Source organism: Macrobrachium nipponense, chromosome 23 (assembly GCF_015104395.2).
Source record: "Macrobrachium nipponense isolate FS-2020 chromosome 23, ASM1510439v2, whole genome shotgun sequence".
In the NCBI taxonomy this organism is placed as follows: domain Eukaryota; kingdom Metazoa; phylum Arthropoda; class Malacostraca; order Decapoda; family Palaemonidae; genus Macrobrachium; species Macrobrachium nipponense.
The window spans coordinates 40402484-40409983 of record NC_061090.1 but is presented as its reverse complement, the minus strand read 5'-3'; the positions used below and the strand labels follow the sequence as shown (position 1 = coordinate 40409983).

Here is a 7500-nt window from a genome sequence, read left to right as displayed (position 1 = left end):
CTCTATGGAAAGAGAAAAAATGTAGTACTTTTGAAAAGCACAATGGTAGATGTGCGGGTAACAAAGAAACATATGAACATGAAAAAGCTAGTTCGCTTAAAGTTTCAAAAGGGGTTTCCGGCCTCAGGGACACATCTTTAACCAAACAGAGAGAGAGAGAGAGAGAGAGAGAGGAGAGAGAGAGAGAGAGAGAGAGAGTTACCTTACTGGTAGTTGTACCAAATCATATATACCCACAATAAAACCCTCTATTTTCTTCATTCACATCGAGCAATTTAGTGTTTACACAAATTCATTTAAACTTGAACAAAATGGCATCTTGGGATTTTGACACTTGAAATGATAGTTGCCAGCTATACCCAACACTGTAAAGCGTTACGATAGAATAAACTGAATACCTACATAGGAAATTTAAAAATGCGGATAAAAGCTTGAAATACCCTATCCTTATACGTATTTATAGTTTTGCTACCGCCATGGTAAAAATTATAAAACATTTCTGATCATGGTTTGATTTGCATCTTCTCGTCAACTAAGTCTTAATACTTTAATTCTCATTTTACTTCTTTTGTTCTACGCACGATTACTGTTGTCATAATAAGACCCATAGATTTAATTTGGAATGACGTTTTCCATGTGCAACATCATAATCTTTTTAAATAAAAGATTATTATTATTATTATTATTATTATTATTATTATTATATTATTAATTATTTTATTATTATTATTATTATTATTATTCATTTTTTTTCTTGCTCTGTCACAATCCTCCAATTCGACTGGGTGGTATTTATTATTATTATTATTATTATTATTATTATTATTATTATTATTATTATTATTATTATTATTATTTAGCCATGGTACAGCCCAATTTTGACGGAAAACAAGTTGGCAGTATTTCAAAACAAAGTTTTGGAAGGCCATCGAAAGGTTGCAGAACAGAGTAACCAACGTGAGTATAAAACAGGTATCTGAAATAAGATCTATTGATTAATAGGTACATCTGTGCAGCTGGAAGTGGATGGGGCATACAGTATTTACAGAGGAAGCTAAAAACTGGAGCAGGATGAGCATAGGTGGACTGCTGAGGGAAAAAGGGCGTGGAAGAGGAAGACCTAGGAAAGATGATGAATACTGAAAAAAGAAGGTTCGAAAAGAAAAACAAAATGTGCAGAAGAGAAGATTTTCGTCAGAGCCGAGAAGGCGCCACTGTTGGGTTAAGAGAAAGTTAACAGATATGGCCCAAAGCGAGAAGATACTATTTGTTGGATGTACAACACTTAATAAAGTAGAAATTAATGGAAACTGAAAGGGGATGGAATTACGAAAATGTTTTTGTCTGTTTGACAGAAACACATTAATAGATACATTGACTTTGGCTAAGGGTATTAGCAGAGTAGCAAATATGAGAGACGTTCAAAATATGAAGAACCATCAACAATATTATGAGATTTTGAAAGTTTACAAGGATATCAGATTTTATATAAAAAAATGGGGAACTGATTATGGGATTAGATTAACGATATATGGATTGGTTATATTTAACGGGGATCTTGAGAAAGAAAGCAACAGAAACGAAATAGATTAAGTACCACTCACCAAAACGTATGTAAACATTAAACATTAGAGAAATGATGACAGGTGACGAAAAATCTTTTGTCGATTTCTCAGATCGCAATCTGATAACCTATTAAGTTTGGCTGTGTTGCAGGGCTGAGCAAATATTTTAAGAAAGAAAGAGAGACGAATTGTTCCATAATCTTGAACATGTACTTCCTGTCTTCCTATCAGTATCCTCAGCTATTCTGTAGCAGTAAGTTTTTGATAAAAACGAATATCTCTGAAATTGTTATTTAAAAGTAGTAAAAAAGACACTTCAAACAAAAACACATATAACATAAAAACCTCCTTATACTGCCTTAGGATAATAAATTCAAAGATATTCCCTATCTTAAGAATTTTGGAGTCAAAGTTGCATTTAAAAACAATAAAATACTGAAACATGGACTTCGAAATAACTCGCCCAAGAATACTAAGGATTCGTTCATCAGATTTCATGTAATTCTTGTCATGACTTTTCTACTGTCCAAACTGGAAAAGCTTCGGGAAAGAGAATGGAACAGCAAAAATAAAAACTGAGTGAGAAATGCACAAGAAATGCTCGTGAAATCAACTACACAATCAACTAGGCAGGAGCAGAGCAGATAGTTTATCTTAAGAATGCCCTAGAAAAAAACATCATTGATTTTAGTTTGTGAAATAAACATTATTCATGGAATGTATAAACTTGATCCATGAACCTCAAAAGAAATAGGAAAGGAGTTTAATCTCAAGGAAGGTACTTGACAGACGGTGTTAAGGGAAATAGGGTCCGACTGGATTTGTAGAATTTGGCCTGTCACTAATAAGGGTAGACCGCGCCTGCGAACAACTGTCAGGTGATATTACTTGTATTCCTGCTGTTTGTATTTTTATATTAACTTTCCCGCTACCATTTTGTATATTATGAATATCTACTACTTTACATCAGTCTTCTGAAGATGGGATAGTGGACAATAAAGCCGACACTGGTCGGGATCCACAACCGTGTGTTTCATCTCCGCCCTGGGGAGTTTGATACATAAAATCACGTGTGAGAGTGATTGCAAAACACACACACACACATACACGAATATATATATAATATTATAGGGATATATATAGAATTATCATTATATATATTATATATGTTATATAATATATATGATATATAATATAATATATATATAATATATATATATATTTATATATAATATAGATATATATAAATATATTATATATATCTATATATATACTATATATTATTATATTATATATATATATATAATCATAAATACATATATATATATATAATATATATATATATATATTATATTAATATATATATAATACTAAAATACTCCTTCCCCATTTATGCGAGATGAAGTAAAACCCACTTTAACTTTCGAATGGAACATCTCCCTTCCTCCACGGAATACAGCTGATTAGAAATTTAATGCTAGTACAATATAAGTTTGTATAACAACAGAGAAAACAATAGAATTACGATTATATTCTTTACAGCTGAAAACAATTCAAAGTAACTTAAAGTTACTTTGATAAATGTTACAATGCTAGACTGCTGAATTAAGATAGCTTCATCAAGTTTTCGTCTGTGTTACCAATTTTTCAATATCATCAAAACCCATGGCATGATTTTCTTTTGCGACATATTATGCTGAAAACAGTGCTGTTTTCCTCTCCCTTTCTATTGGTATCTCTGCGTTCCCGTTTTCTCCGTTCAGTCGGCACATTCACCAATATAAAACTTTTGCATGTTCTAGTACATGGTACTTGAAAAATACATGGCTTGTTTGGCTATGACAGTTAATGAATTCTTGGACACAAAGACTATTTCACAATGTCCTAGGTAGGCAATGAGGGACTCGCTCTTTTGGAGGAAATCGTAGCATTCATCGAAATTTCTGACATTCGGCTTACCTGCACTGGAGACCATTTGTAGGAGGCCTACAAGTCAGCGGCTTGATAAACCACAGCTGTGACGGAATGGCGCAGAACTGAAGACTGAAACATGACCCAACCAGAGTCAGAATAAGTTAGGAGGGGCGAAGACTCGAATAATTTCTCCAAATCCTTGAGATGAATAGGGTTTCCTTCATCGCAGACTAAACTTTACAGCCTGAAAGTGAAGAATGATATTTATTATTCTAATAACCTTTATGGGTGGACGCAGATTTAATTTTTATAAATTAAGTTTTTTTTTCATTTTAAAGTAGACCTGTCCTTTCATCTCATCACACACACACACACACACACACACACACACACACACACACATATATATATATATATATATATATATATATATAATATATATATATTTTTACATATATATGTAGGTATGTAAATACAATATACACACACACACGCACACACACACACATATATATATATATATATAATATATATATATATATATATATATATATATATATATATATATATATATTATATATATATATATATATATAATATAGCTGGGAAATTTCATAATTATTTAATTGAACCTTATGGCACGAGATAGCAAAAGAGTAGTCATTTTTAAAATTGACGTTGGGCTGTGAGCTTCCTGCTGGGTCGTGTTTTTCTGACAGAAAAGTCAAGAGTTTACGGTTTTTATTTATTTTGGTTTGAAATTCTAGCAAAGAATTTTTGGTTTTATGATCTTCCTCCACAACGAGTATGTCGTGTCTCGGTTACTAAATATGGATCTTACATTTAATCACTTTTCTTTGCTGTTTTTTAAACCTCTTTCTTTCTTTTTTGTGCTCATTCTGGCATTCAAATGTCCCTAATACATTCTTCATTTTTATTTCATTAAAATCCTGAATTTAGAGTTTTAAGTCACCTATAATGCCTTTTACTGACAATAGTGACATGCCTAACCAAGACAAAAGTCCCCATACAGTTATTCCCTCAAATCCTGCACAGAACGGGTGAAAGAAGTGGACAGACCGAAAAGCGAAATCCGACCCCCTTCCACACTGGTCTAATGGTTGGAACGGACCACTAAGAAGCCGAAGTCCTTGGCAAAAAGTAGCTATTTCTGGGTGTGGTTACATTTACTCTACAGCCGTGAAGCTCTTTGTGAAATTGGATTAACATAAATGCCCCCACATCTATCTTGCGAAAACATCATCAAGTTAACTCCTCCATTTACTTTTTACATCATGGTCCCTGGAACAGAGAAGTATGGGGACTCTGCTTCAGTCGCTGAAGGAAAGTGCGGTTGCTATTGCATTTTCGCTTGTTCGGGGAGTAAGCCTACAAACTACTTTGTTGTTTTATTGTGGGGGGGGGGGGGGGGGCGTTGGTTAAGAAAGCCTAAAAAGTCTGAAATAGGTATTTCACATTGAGTTAGAGATACAGAAATTTTAGGATAGGATAATTATGATCTATTTACATTTTCTAGAATGAAAATGAAAAAAATGAATGATTTGCATATTGAACAGTACAGTGCTGAATTCAGAGGGTACATTTCTGCTCAATTATTTTGTGTTTCCAGTAATAACTGAGAATATATGAACTTTAATTTGTGTCCTTCTTAAGTTAGGAATATGTTTGCAACTTATGCGTCAGTGGAAAATCACGTGTCTGGAGGTCGAATCACGCCTTGTTGTACCAATTCTTGATGCGAGGTCTGCATTTAATGGCAAAGTTGCCTTTAATTGAGATAAAAAAAAAGACGGGAAACTGAAAAAAAATCTTGTCCACTGTTCTTACTGATAACGATGATTCGTTGATCAAACTTGGAAGAAGATAAGCTGCAGGTGGGACTACCCACATCACTATATTGCTATCCAGAAATTTAAAAGACTGTTCATGATAATGGGGATAAAGTTACTTACGTTACGACATGGTACGTTATGACGTGGGCGACAGGTATCAAGGTTGATCTTGAAAACGGTGCAATTCAAATGATGTTGAGTGCATAAATTATACTTTGTGAATAGTCAAGGTACCAAACCCCGGGTGACCTACAGTAATTGCCTAATTTTGGATTTTGAAATAATTAAGATACGAAAGCTAATGTCTTAAATTGCGTCTTCGTAAATATTCAGTTAGTTGGTAATAAAACAATGAAAACTAGAGTTGGTACATGATATACTAGCTGTACCTGAAACGTGGCTCAAGGACTGGACACCGCTTGGATAGCTGTAATGACCCACACCTCATCACTCCTAATTTCCCCTCTTTTATTGTTTATTGTTTTTAGACCTTCACTGTTTAAGCGTCTACGCTTTTATATAGGAATTGGTGAGTTAAATGGTAACGCTAAAATTTTAAACCGTTGATGAGTTTAACCTATGGAAGGATGATTAAAAAAAAAAAAACTTCCAGTTTTCATATATTAGATCAGGTTTTCAATGATAACAGTTCAGTCTACCAGATACTAGTGTTGAGAAAAGGTACAGCTCTCTAGTGCATAATATTCTAACATTTAAATTACAGCTGCCGAAAAACAAGGTGATCGAGAATATAAGCTTTTGGAATAAAACGGGCTTCCCACTAAATACTTTTATAATTACTCAGGAAATAAACAAGGATATATATATGTATGTATGTATATATATATATATATATATATATATATATATATATATATATATATATATATATATGTGTGTGTGTGTGTGTGTGTGTGTGTGTGTGTGTTGCAAGTAATCAACAAAATCACGTGTGGAACAGAAATAAATTTTCGACCCACATCAGGTCGATATTGTTGTGAGTCAAATTTATTTCTGTTCCACACGTTGATTATGTCAAACAATTAACCCGGAAGGGAGCCAAGGTAAAGTCTTAGGTAGATGACTTATGTGGTGCAGTTAGTTTCCCCTTTACCTTTCAGCTGAAAGGCCTGGGTTCTGATCCCGATGAGAGTCGGAAGAGTCGGAAATACGTGAATGTATGTATGTATATACATATATATACATACATATATATATATATATATATATATATATTATATATATATATATATACATATATATACATATATGTATATATAATATAATTGTAAAAGCCACAATAAACCCTTAACTTCTCACATTCTTTGCTCATTTTTGGATTTGCTTGTCACTACAAAGCCTTAAGATCCAAATTCAAAGAAATATGAAGGAATCATGATGTCCAGTGGCGGGAAGTGAAGATGGGTAGTACCAGCTTGGTTGTTTAATTGTGGAACTACCGTATTCATGAAGAATGATTCGAATACAACTATAATTAATTAACAGTTCCCATGCATCTGGTGCCCAGCCCCGTCCCTTACGACGTTCCTGATTGGCTGTTGATCAGCCAACCAAATGGATAGAAAGTTGCAAACTTGTCATTGTCTCTCAAAACGTCATGCAGTGAGGATCTCTGCTCCGACTTCTCCTGACAAAAATGTCTTTCAAAAGTTATAACTTTCACTACACCTCAGTTTTACCCAAAGAAAAGTAGTTTTTCCCATAAAAAAACATCGTCAAGCCAATGATTTAATGGTTTTAATGATATATGAATTATGTGCTTCAGTAAACTTAATGCCAAAATATGTATAGCGAAATAAACATGAAATTTTCAGATAAAATATATTCTTTCATTCCTTACATGACATTGCAGTGCATTCATCATTTATCGTCTTCTGTTTCATGCAGTATTTTTGCTTGAATACCATGGACGACAATGCTACTAATATAGTAGTACGCTATCAATGTGAAAATAGCAAGCAAAAGATTAAGAATGTTAATCTCTTTCTCTCATATTCATGCAGTCACGTTCTGGTCACGATAGTAAAAAAGAGGATGGCAAGCTATAGGGTAACTGGCCGCTCACATACAAAAATGTTGGCAAGGACAGAACCCAAAGGGTGGCCCATAGCTGCACATAAAATACGCCTTTAAAAATAGAGGCAGTT

At 33.5% G+C, this 7500-nt stretch overlaps 1 long non-coding RNA gene across 7 annotated transcripts in view; it reads right to left on the bottom strand.

The window, feature by feature from the left end:
* LOC135200258 (uncharacterized) overlaps positions 1–7500 on the bottom strand; it is a 263018-nt gene that overhangs the window by 34011 nt on the left and 221507 nt on the right. For all 7 annotated transcript variants that reach the window (XR_010311238.1, XR_010311237.1, XR_010311235.1 and 4 more), the window contains exon 6: positions 3525–3723. This is a non-coding gene — a long non-coding RNA (uncharacterized LOC135200258). The remainder of the gene's footprint in view (positions 1–3524; positions 3724–7500) is intronic.